Source organism: Amblyomma americanum, chromosome 5 (assembly GCF_052857255.1).
Source record: "Amblyomma americanum isolate KBUSLIRL-KWMA chromosome 5, ASM5285725v1, whole genome shotgun sequence".
NCBI lineage: Eukaryota > Metazoa > Arthropoda > Arachnida > Ixodida > Ixodidae > Amblyomma > Amblyomma americanum.
In genome coordinates, this window is record NC_135501.1 from 95,522,455 (window position 1) to 95,535,136 (window position 12,682).

Sequence of the window (12,682 nt, forward strand, 5' to 3'; positions counted from 1 at the left end):
AATGAATAGTTTAATGAAAATAAGTGGGACATTTTTGTCGAATTGGCACTAAATGGGGTCAAAAATAAAGTGCACATATTTTTCCCATTGAAGCAGATGGCTATCCACGCTGAGTTTCTACTGACCACATCTTCACTCTCGTGCACTACTCTCGCCGTCGTGGAGCAGCAACTACATCCAAGCCTTTTTTTCAGCTTCCACAGGTTTGCCTTCTTTACAGATCAGCCGAGCTTGATCCATCACGCCAACAAATTTTGGCCACTTTTTTTAACCGCCTTTCTCATACGGAAGAGCTTCTTTCTGCTGGTTGTTCTGAATGTTTACCTATTGATGTTTTCTCTTCAAATAAGAAAATATACATATGATGCCTGAAACTTTCTGCCCACAATTCACTCCTTAGGCTCAGCTAAATATGCAACTACTTTCAGCATGGTAAAACAACGAGCGTTCTTGTGATTGCTGGCCATCTCTGATCTTCAAAACAAGTGTATGCACGGATGTAGAGGTTTTCTTCTCTATTCAGAGAAAAATAAATCACCTAGAATTTAGATTTTATTTTATTGTCAGGACACATGGAGCCAAAAGCTTGCAATGCGTTCGGAAAAAGAAAACAAAGTTTCGAGGACCCGACTCGCAACCCAATCTAGCGGATGCGGTTTAACCTATTTTTAAACAAAGTATCGAAAACGTAAGCACTACACAGAATAAGTGGGACGCCTGTGCCGCACTGGCTGTTATGAGCCGTTTAGGTTGGTGAACAAACTGGGACATGTGTGTCCCATTGTCCAACAAATGATTCAGAAGGGACAAAAATGAGGACGGGCTACACGGAGTTGTGTGCAGTTGTGTACCTAGTGAACTTGCATCTTTTTCTGATCACGTGCTTAGGCATCATCGAGCTTTGAGTTGATTCCTACGTGCAAATTAGCGTCATTCGTATCTCATAATAAAGGCTTATTTATACCGTCTGGCTAATGCAAGAGGTGTGATTTCTGAAACAGTTTGATAGCCTTTCGTCTGCCATTGGCATGAGTTACGACGTTGTACCTTCATGTGACTGGGACGTAATCCGAGACATTCAAAACAACTTGTTGGTGTTTTGCGTTTGCTTGCAAATCGGATATCTTAGGAATTGGATCCACATTAGAGAAAACTTTTGTTTTTATTCAAACTAACGAACGGCGCCTGATGTTCACGAAATACAATTGCTGCAGCGGCACCCTGTGATTTCACGTTCACACGCGTGTCATGTGAAGAATACATTTTTGTTCTCTAGCTGTATGTTGCAGAGCCATAATAAATTTTTAGTTGTGCCACTTTAAGCAATAAATTTGTAAATGTCTTCGACGCTCTCCTTGCTTCCAGAGTCCACTCAGCTGATACTATAGAAAAAACTCTTCGACAAGCGTTCCGTTGGAAAAAATTTCCAGCGGCTCAGTGGAGCATTACCGAAATTTTTTGACCTGTAGCTCCGACACCTGTAGCTCCGGCACAATGTAGCTAATGGCGCGGATTTAAAGCAGGAGCTAAGCTATATTCTCTGCCCTACTACCATAAAGGTATGGACGTGCTGCTGTTACCACGAAAAGTCATCACTGAAGGTAGCCCAGCTCATTTACTCACCCTAACGTTAAAATGTTTTCGCATCCTAGTCATGTCTCAGGTGTGTTCATTACGACTTGATACATCGACCTCTAAGCACTTACGCGAGCATGCCTGAAACAGCCCTCATTTTAGGAAAGTGCTGATTAAATTACGAGAGGAGTCATCACCTATAAAAGTTCTCCCGAATGCGAAGGGGCTAAGCAATTTTTTTATATATTTTTGTTGTTGTTTTTTTATACCGCACGACACTGGCGACATTATAGTTCGGTTCACAATTTGCAGGAAATCGCATTAAATAAGAATCGCTTTTTTCCCAAACAACACACATTAGCCTTCATCAGCGATGCTTATTGGTAGAAGAATGCAGCCAATTTATATTTATTGCCTCGCATCACTCACGCGAATGGAGATGGATTACTTCAGTCACCTCATCACGTAGTACAGTGGCAAGTTTGGCTAGTTGATGGGCGTTCATATTGCATCCTCTGCCTTTCTTCTTTTGCTGTCCGTGCTTTTATGCGCAGTGTCCTAATTTTCAAGATGAAAGCCTCATGACGATATGAGTTACCCGATCAAAGGTACGTAATCAACGCACGGTCCGTACGACGTGTCTCGTTGGGGCGCAGTGCATTAAGGCGATTGTGCCGCTGCAGAAGACGATAGCTGCAGTAACGAAAGCGAGCGGCATGAGCACCTTGATTAACACAGCTCATGGCGTCTTCTGACTTAAATAGGATTACGCCGCTGAGTCCTACATTTAGTCAAGCACTCTAAAGCAACACGATGAAGAAGCTGCGCAGCCCGGCACTTCCTGTCTAGCGACCGGTGGGTGTTGGTGGTCCTCCAGCGCGCGCGAGTAATGACGGCTTCCACCGGTGCTTATGCACAATGTTGTGATGCTCTGCGGTGAGGAATAAATGTCTTGCTGACCTATTCTAATCAAGTACTCACATTTGGTTGTGTGTCTAGAAGCAACTCGCAGCGCAGCTAAACACCCGCTTCTCTTTTCCTCTTAACACAGTCGCGCTTCTCTCGAGCGGCAAAGTTACTGCACCCGTCCCTTCCTTAATGGCCTGGTGAAAAGCGGCTCTTTTCAGAGTTGCTTAACACAACGTTAGATAATCTCTTTGCGGATGTGGCATCTTGAGATCGAGTCACAGAGACTTGGCATCCGTATCGCCCTCTGCGCCGTTTTTGTTTTGCCCTTCCATGTAACCACCATCTTTCCATCACTGGAAACAAAATGTCTCGGATGAAAGTGGTCTTCAGTGATGGTGCCTACATTATCCTCACCACATCCCAAGGCACGTTATAACGCATCTCAAGCTAATATGCCTGTTCTAATTCATGAAACCAAACAGCGCGTTCCTGCATGTGCACGGACTATTTGATGCTTCGCAAAGCCTTACAGTATATTCGTGCTGTTAAGAAAACCTGCTCTTTCAGGTAGAGAGGCTCCATCTATGAAGCATTTCTCTACATCTTGCACTCGCAAAGGTTGAAAAAAAGAAGTGACATCGCGGGCAGGAGTAGGAAAGTGTGAAACAATGTTTCGTGATGTTCCTCAAGACACATATTTTCAGTTCTGACCGAAGAACCACGTGCCTAAAGGCCCTCGCATATGAGCCACCACGACACTCAAATCAGCCGCTGATTGCACTCATAGTGCAGGATGAGTACCACGGAATGAGCTGAGGCTCTAATCAGGCGGCCCTCGCCTCCGGGGAAAAACAGACCCGTTGCGATAGCAGCCTCATTAGGCAGGAAAGGAACTCGAGCGTAATAACGCTGCCTTGTTGCAGGCAGTCCGAGCACGACATTTAATACTGCTTTGTTTGTGACACCTTAGTTGAGTATAATTTACACTAACATGGTTTGAAATGTAGCGACAGCTTACAGTGCTTACTTCAACGGTTATCCAGTGATAACACTTGGACTTGGGGCGCTTGTACTATCACAAATGCCGTCAATGTTTAACGCTGGAGGACGGCACATGCGAATTCATAGTACCTCGCACATAATAGAAAAACTGCGCCGCTGTTCTTCAGTGTCTTCTCATAGGCGCTTTTGGTGGGCGTTAGATCGTCGCTTCGTGAAGCCTAATGACCAGAACACGTTAAATTCCCGATCAGCGCGCCTTTCATTGTAATAACAGTTCTTTTAAAAGCAACACCTTAATAGAAAAGGCAAAAATAAATGCCAATAATAGGCATAAGTACAGCGATGAAAGATTCTGGTTCAGTTGTTTGATTCATATTATTCAATGGTTTTTTCTTGCACTATCAGTTCAGATGGCATTCCTATTAAATTAGATATAATTGGATTTTTGTTCACATTTGCACGTCTCTGGATGTTGAGCTCTTCGCTGATACCATTGAAGGCAACGCTGAGCAGCCCTAAGTAAATTAGCGGTTTCAAGCTGGCAGTGTTGTAGCACTTTCAGTACAAATCACAAAATCGTTTCCTATATGAGCACCTTAGTTTCGACCCATTTCCTGGCTCTCACAAACAAATTTTGAGATTATTTTGTTTCTCTCTTTAAGCAATGGATCCACTTCAGGCGCTGTATACTTTGAACTCATGACAAATTTTGTTCATTAGCTAAAAGTCCTCTTTGAACTTAGATAACGCACGCCGCTTGCTGAGAAGCAAACTTTCTAACGGGCGCTTAAAAGCACAGACACAGAACTTCCTTATTTTGCGTATATATAGTTTTCAGTCCCTGATGATGCATTACATTTCTTTCTAACAATTATGTGGCCTAGTAATATCAGTAAGAAGATTGTTAGAGTTCTTATTTTTTCCCTTATGGGTGTCGGACATTCAGAGAAGCCGTCTAGAAGCACAGCTTTGATTATCCCGAAGTCCATATGCGGCTACTTTTTAGATGGAAAGTGAATTATCATCCTGGTACTTTGTTTATTCACTTTAAATGTTATAGCGAAATTGTGCCACCAATTTTGTCAAAACGATTGTGGACCACAATAACAGTCTTCTTTCCTTCAAAGAACTAAAACCCGGAAAGTATTTTGCTGTTATTACTTCTTTTCCTCTTGAGTACAAAGTCACGACGTCGGCGAAATTTAATATCGCTGCCATTTCCCCGGCTGTCACTATCAGGTGCGGCAGAACCTACATGAGCGCACCGATTTATGAACAGTGAAATAAGATAGCTTTATTTCTAAACGCTTATTTCTTTTTAAGCCGCTGAAGTACCACTGACACATGCTGAAATGTTTTAACGTGGAGGTTATCATCGCAATCGTATCCGCTGAATGAAAGCAGACCTTTATACTGAGGTGACAAGATACCTTGCCTGGCGTAGGCAGCTCGGCTGGCGGTTATGAAATGTTGCAGGCGCACACATCGAGCAAAATAATACTATTATGTACAGAACTGCCATAAAATATCAATGTTTGCAGTTTCCTGCGATGGCTGTTTCGTTGCCTAATTAAAAGGAAACCAGAGTAAAACAACCTTGTATTAACAGGTTGTAACTTTTCCATGCAATAAAAAAGGAGAAAAATGTCCTCAGCAAATGGAAGCTCAACTAACACATTTTTTAATAACAGCTCCTTACCACATGATATATTCGCAATTTTCGCATGATATGCGAATATTCGCATGATATCATGCGAATATTCGCAATATTCGCATGATATATTCGCCCACTGGTATATTCGCAATTTGAGATGTCAAACATTTTTAACTAGGGGAAAAGCTATTGATCAGCAGTGCGGAATTTGATTGTGAGGGAACGTTTCAAAATACGTCGAACCGCTCTAGCATATTTCAAGGTAAGGACCAACGCACGCAAACTTTCGCGCTTCTTCTCCTGTGCCGATCTCCTCGAGCTACTCGTGGAATCTGCTTTTTTATCCTCTTCCTGGGACAGTTGTTGACAGAAATGCACAAATTGTTCGTTATCAAGGCGAAGCGTTTCTTGGCTCAGGAGTGGCGTAGGCGGAAGTTGTAGACAGGCTGGCCGAAAAAGTTCCTGCTCGAACTGCCAATCATTAGAAAAGGACCAGGGCCGCCCGCATGCGAGACGGGGACGCCTCCACTCCACCACGACACTTCGACGTTTGAAGCTGAATAAAGGCGCATCTAGTGAAGCCACAGTTCTTAAAAGTATATCTTCGAGATATGTACTAAGACCTGCATCAGTAATTATGAGCATGTTAACTGCAGGTGTCGCACTCAATCTAGCAACAAATTTGCTCCGCTCCGGTAAATTTCCTCCGGGCTTGGCGTGCAGTAGGAGCGCCATCATGCGGCACCCACTGAAAAACCTTCTGGCAACGTACGACGCTAGAACAGCAGATGGCAGACCACGCACTGCTTTGGCATTTTCGCACGTAAGGAGAATGAAGTGCGCATCATAATTTTTGTCTGCCAGGTTATGGCCGCTACGCGACAGCTTCTTCTACTGATCTTCAATTATCGCGGTCCTTATAGTACCGCCACCCTTTACAGGCCTTGGTTTTTGCGCTCAGTGCAGTTTTGAGTATTAGCTCCAAAGATGCTTACTTTGGTCGTTAAATTCACGGCGCATTCCGTGAGCAATAATTTGGCTCAATATTTGTTGTTAGCTTTAAACATACTGATCATGCAAAGTGTAAGCACATTGCAGTGCATTGGAAGTGCGGCTAAACGTTTAAAGAAATATGTGCGGGTAAACAGGAACAGCGAGACAATAATTTTTTAGTTTTCGACTTTCACGCTTCTTTGCTTCAAGCCGATTCCATTTAGAAGACATTTACCTATTCGACATTTTTTGTCCTTGACGAGGTAATACTTGCTGTCATCTTTAATAGCGATCAATTATCTTCAATTTCTAAACTGTGCTCTCCCAAATCATTAACCATTCCACGTCGACCACTATATCTCCGTTACACTAAGCCTCCCTTCCCGCATTGATGAATAGTAATAAAATTTTCGTGCTCTGAGCTCTTGGACCAGCTTATGTTTCCAGCAGGCATATTTCATATTGGCGACAATTATATCCAGCACAAGCTGCATTTGTGAGTATACTGGCGCCTGCGTAATATTAATCTTGAATGTTCTGAAGATCTACTCGATCAACAGCAGCTGCACTTAATAGCGCATAGTTCGAAACTGCTGGTCACGTCATGAGGCAAAGTACGATATTATTGGGCTGAGTGCGCATAAATGGCAAGTGAACGAGAAAGATAGGCGAAAACATGGTTCCTCACTTTCAAAAAGCTAGAGAAAAAATGGTGAAAGCATTCATATGAAACGTTATACTTGAGGTGAATCCTTCATATTTTTTAATTTGAGCTTGATTCGGCATTTCAACTCTTGCCACATGAGAGTGAACATTTCTAAGTGAAATAGACAGCGCCCATCCTACAGAACTGCCATATCACTTATAATGTGTTACATATACCAATGTGTAAGCTGAATTGAAGTCTCTGCCGAAATCACCAGTGATTTTATTGTAGATGCTACGTAGTTTATATGACTTGCCGATGCCTAGACCAACTATTCCGCATAGCTGGCAGATGAAGCTCTGTGGAAGTTTTTTGTAGGTGTTGTCCTGTTTGGGCGACAATTCAATAGAGGTTGGCCTTGTGATTTCATTTTTTTTATTATTTTTGCCGTTGAAGACGTACATTAACGCTTTCGTTATTGTGACCACTATGTCGGTCTCTTCCACCCTCGTTTAAAGAAAACATATGACCTGTAGCCATGCCCTGCCTCCTTTCCGAACTCTCTCTGCGCATATATTTCGTCTTCGATATAAACATCAAATCGGGAAATCGTAATAATTAAAGGCAATAATAATGTTTCATAATTATACTTTCGTAACCTTCGTCATCTTGTGACCGTGGAATTGAGAAAAAAACTCACACTTGTTATCTACGAACGTCAACGTTTTGGACGAGTTGTGGAATGAATAACGACTGGTTCAAGGAAATGCGTAGTGGCCTTATTTATTTAGAACCGTTTACAGCGAACTGTCATTTACGGGTTCGAGCAGCCGGCAGCACAACGCCACTGTTTACTGTTGAGTTCTGTTTCTGCAGTGCGCCGTCCCGCAGTGTTTAAAAAAAAGCATATGTGCAACGCGCTCACGTGTTTCATCTAATGCCATAATAATGCTGGCGCAGAAAAAACACTGCGGGGTATTGTGTTTAAAACAGGACTACAAATCGATGCTCTATTCAACGGGAAACTGGCTTTCAGGATAACTAGTTACCACTTGAGTGGTTTAATGTTTTCAGGTTTTAGCGTCCCAATGCGACTAGGGCTATGAGGGCCGGCCGCCTCAGTGGATGGCTCCCGATAATTACGACCACAAGAGGTTCATTAACGTGCACTGACATCATACAGTACAGAGAACCTGAGCTTTTCGCCTCCATAGAAATGTGACCGCCGCGGCCGGGTTAGCAGCCTCTTATTTCGAATCAAGAAACACGTGAATAAGAAGGAATATTTGAATAAAACGAGAACACATCAATTAAAAAGAAAACAATGAAATAGCAGTTCAAGAGAAGTCGGTATATATGTTCGGAACTAAAAAGCAGTGGTTTCTGTATGCTAAGCATGGTGATTAAGTATTCAGCCCTGATACAAGAAAACGTTCACAAGGAAGGGACACAGCGCTTCAATACATTGGTGTCTCCGGTCTTTACTTACATTTCCAGCATGCCTTATATCACATGTGGTCAGCGACTGCTGCAGTTCTGCGGTGCTGAAGTTTGGAATGACATCGCACTTGAGTGCGAAAAAGAATTTCTAGAAACATTGAAAACTCTGCAAGAGATATTTCTTAGTAATACTTAGTAGTCACAAGCACCATTTTTGTTTCTTTTTTCTCTTTGTTGAGTTATGACTGGCATGCATTTCCACTGTTTGGATTTATAGCCTCTTACTGCGCAGCCAAGCGTGCGTGACTATGGGCCCAAACATCTATGGCTATGGGCCCGCGAGATTTCGATATATGATTTGTGTGTTAAATTATTAATTATAATCTTTCTCTCTGAACAAACTCGTCTAGCCATAAGTATAATTCATGTGGTTTTAATTTGTAGCCAAGAAGAAGATTAGATGTTGACATAGTAGGTTATAACTCATGTAACGCAAACTGGGGTCCATTTCGCCGGAGTTATAGCTAGCATCTACGGCGCAGCTGGTAAAATTAGCAAAGAACGATAGGTGTTTCACACGAGGAGAAATATACGAGCAACTGCCGTGGATCCGAAGAATTCTCACAAGCCCTGGCTCTGGAGCGAGGGAAATGGGTAATTGTCGAGAACAGACGCAGACGGGCTGGAAGCAGCAGTTGTAGAGCGCAGCCACCATGCAAGCGCGCCCTTCGTTGCTATTCTCAGCAATCAAAGAAATGCCCAAATGGATGACTCAAAGGTTTTCCCGCTAGCTCATGTTGTGTAGTCACGGTCGAATGCACAGTGTGACCGCCACTCCATATTAATGGGTCGAGTTCATGGACTAAGGAGTGTAAAGTACTGCCTAGAGCCCTGAATGACAAAAACAGCTTGGTGTAAAGGCGCATTGAACTACATTAAGTTATTTGTATCCGCTGCCACAATTCTGCGCAAACTAGTATATCAACTCTTTGTCCCTGCAATATGAAGGAAAAAATATGTTTGGAGAAAAAGAACAAGCAAATTAAACTACGTGACAAGTCCACACAGAAAATGATAGTATTAGGCATTATAAGTTGTCCGTATGAGTCTCTTGTTTCAGTTTTTTCGTGTCTTGCCTGCCTAATCTAGTATTTTCTTGGTTTCTTCAAGTGTTTTGCGTGCGTTATTCGAACTAATATAACCGTGACATATTTCTGGCTGCTGACTACAACCTGAAAAAATTAAAGTTCGACAGACTTTTATGACTTTGCAGTGTGTTTCTCTGAGAAGGTCTTAAGTTTTGCTACTTTTACCGGGGTCCAGTTTTGATTTGCGTAGGTGTTTTGAAGTCCCGGGACAGCTACCTCCTATTGTGTTGGTATTCCGCGCCTGATCAGTTCGCTTACGTCAGTATTCAGTGGTCTATATTATGTCCCTCTACCTCAGATCAAACTTTTAGCCAAGTTGGTGACCTGCTTTTTGCTTCTCGTCACCCTTACTTATCACATCGCACTCTTTGTGATCAATTATTTCCTTCTTTTTTTAAATATATAGCCTCTCTGTCCAAACAATAGATGTCTTCTTGCTGAAATTACCTCTCCTTGCATTTTATTATTGTACATTTTTTTAGCGAATAGTGCTCAATCGAAAGCCAAATTTGAGTTCTATGCTGTCCATTGAGGCTATTCAAAACGCACTTCCGCTCTTCCTCTTTAACTAAAGTGATCGAGAGCCACCGGAAATAAATTTCGACAGATTGTACCAAATGATCAGACCACCCGTGGCTGGAGCATTCGCGATATGAACTGCCGGTGTTCTCTTCAAAAATTGTTCCCCACTTTCCTGTCTAAATCAACAAACAAGGCACTATAATGCGTTTGTGCTTATTTATTTATAGTCCTTTCTAGATTTTTTTGGGACCCACCCACTGGTTTGTGGCGATTATTTGACTGTCCTGAATTTTTCTCTATTAGGGAGTAATTACTTACTAGCCGCTACCTGCTTCTTATTGTACCTTACTACTACGAAGGGAAGCTATACAGCTTACTGAGCAGCTTCGGGGCTGAAGAAATATTTTTGAAAAGCCATGACCTCGCCTGTTCGCCCCAGTTGTTCTGTCAACTAAGGTAACAGTGACGTCTAGCCCGGATTGATAAACAACTCATGCGGGAAAGGCGAAAAGTTGTTTGAGGCAATAGCGTAAGGAGCTCGTTCGAACACCCAGCGTCAGCCAACGTCCTGCGTCAGTCAGAAAAAATCCCGGAATATAGAAGGAAAGTATTAAAAGAAAATAGCCACCATTGCGGTATAAACCCAGCCCTTCTGCGTGCTAGGCGGACGCACCATGCATCGGCCACAAAGGGTCGTTGAGTGTGTTCGAGGGTCTCGTAGTGAACGCGTTGTGGTGTGTATGACTTAGTAACGTATGTTTGGGCTGTGTGGTGATTTTTTAGTAATTAAAACAGACAAAACAAGTATAGCTATGCTATTTAGGCGTAATAAATCAAGTGGAATGAAAACACGGTTTTATGATGCTGCACTGTACTAAAATGGTGTGCATATGTAGGAGTATATAATGCCGTATTATGCCATGCTGTGTAAGTAAGATAATGGTCGGTTATCGGTGATTAATAATCAGTAATGTGATCGGTGATTGTAATTTTACACGATGATATTGCTCGTTTATGCGAGTGTGCATCGGTAATCAGCAGTAAATGAGAAAGATAAGAAATAAAAATGAGAAACTAAATGCTCGAGAAGGCGCCACTGTTATGGTGAAGCTAAAGTGTCCTAACTTTTTTGCCTGAAGTGAGGTCATTTCATTGATGTCAGTCAGGACTCCAAATATTATTTATTAATGCTGAAGAATTTGCTGCTCATTGCTTTTTTTCGGCCTGATTATGAATGCAGGGCATTGTGAGAGAAATTCCTCGGTTCTTGCGCACCTCTTTTCGGATTAAATGTATTCCTACCTTGCCACTCTTCTCACGACCTTTGTTGAACATTCTTAACCGCCTTCTGGCGCAATTCTATATCATGATGTTCTGCATTGTATTATGCTTGCTGTAAACGAAAAGATTTGGGGAGTTTGTGCGACTGCTGTTTTCAAGGCGCATTTTCTATATATAAGAACGTGTGTGTGTGGAGGAACTAGGGGTTAGGACTTGAATGTGCATTTGGAATACGCTTCCGTTCCTTAAAGAGACTATATCTTGTGGGAGTTCTTTATCGACGGTTCATGTCCAAACAGCTATGGTGTGAAGACCTTCAGCAGATTGAATACGTTGCCGCTGCACCTGGCAGCTTTACTAGCAAAAAGTGAAAATGATTCCAAATTTTTCTGCCAGCTGAACTCACCTTGGTCAGACAGGACGACAGGCCGCACTGTTCGACGACCTTTCAGCTCAACCACAAATCTGACTGTACTAATTTAATAGCTTATAACATTTTCTTTTCAAAATGACCAAGGATGGTGTGCTTACTTTTTGACGGAGAGCTAGCCAGCAGAGCAGACATCTACTTTTGGCTCTATTAGCATAGTGTTTACTAAAGGCCAGGGATATCGAAGTAAGTATGTGTACATGAAGAACCAATCGACAGCGCAAATTTTTATAGACGTTAAACTTCGCACGAAACTCTATCTTCTTCTTGGACGGTGAAAGAGCGTAATGGAGGGCTCAAATTTCTCGAATATATTAGCATAGGGGACAGGAAATCTGGTTCTCCTCTTTTTTATTGTTGTCCATCAGGCTAGTGTTTCCACCCAGAGAAGCACAAGATACCATCAAATCACTAAGAAAGTTATGCTACGCTGAACAAATCAGCTACCAAATATTCCTCCACGCATCGAGACAAACAACAAGGCGTCTAAGTGCCCTTAGATGCTTTTAATTATGAATGGCCTGTTTTTAAAGTTCCTGAGAACTTTAGTTTACAGATGCATCCACTGTATCAGAACGACAACTGGGAGAGTGTCTCTTGTTTCTTCCTCGTCTATGCTTCGCGGAGTTGTGTATTACTCACTTTCTCTTTCATAATAATAACGGCGCGTATTCAATTTTTTAAGTTTTTGCAATTCTTACCAAGATATGTTTAATTTTTTTCGCTTTAAACAGTGTGTGGATATTCTTGGACTGAGCATAAACCTTTTCCATAGATGACCAACGATTTTTTATTTTGCGCCTTCTGTTTTAAGGGTGACATTTTTATCCAGATTTACGTCGAAAAATTCTTATAACTGCAATCGGACGTTGTGAAAGTGGAGCTGTGCATTTAATTTTCACTTGCAGTAAATTTTCAGATCTTCAGATGTGCACACTTTCTGAGCCCTCTTTTTCCGTAATGTCGAGAAGAATGCAGTACTCGTAACTTGAAACAAAATAGCAGTGTATATTTGCTCAAGAAGGCTTCGAAGCATACTTCTCCATAAAATGCGGTACCAAATTTCAGCACGGAGCTTGTAG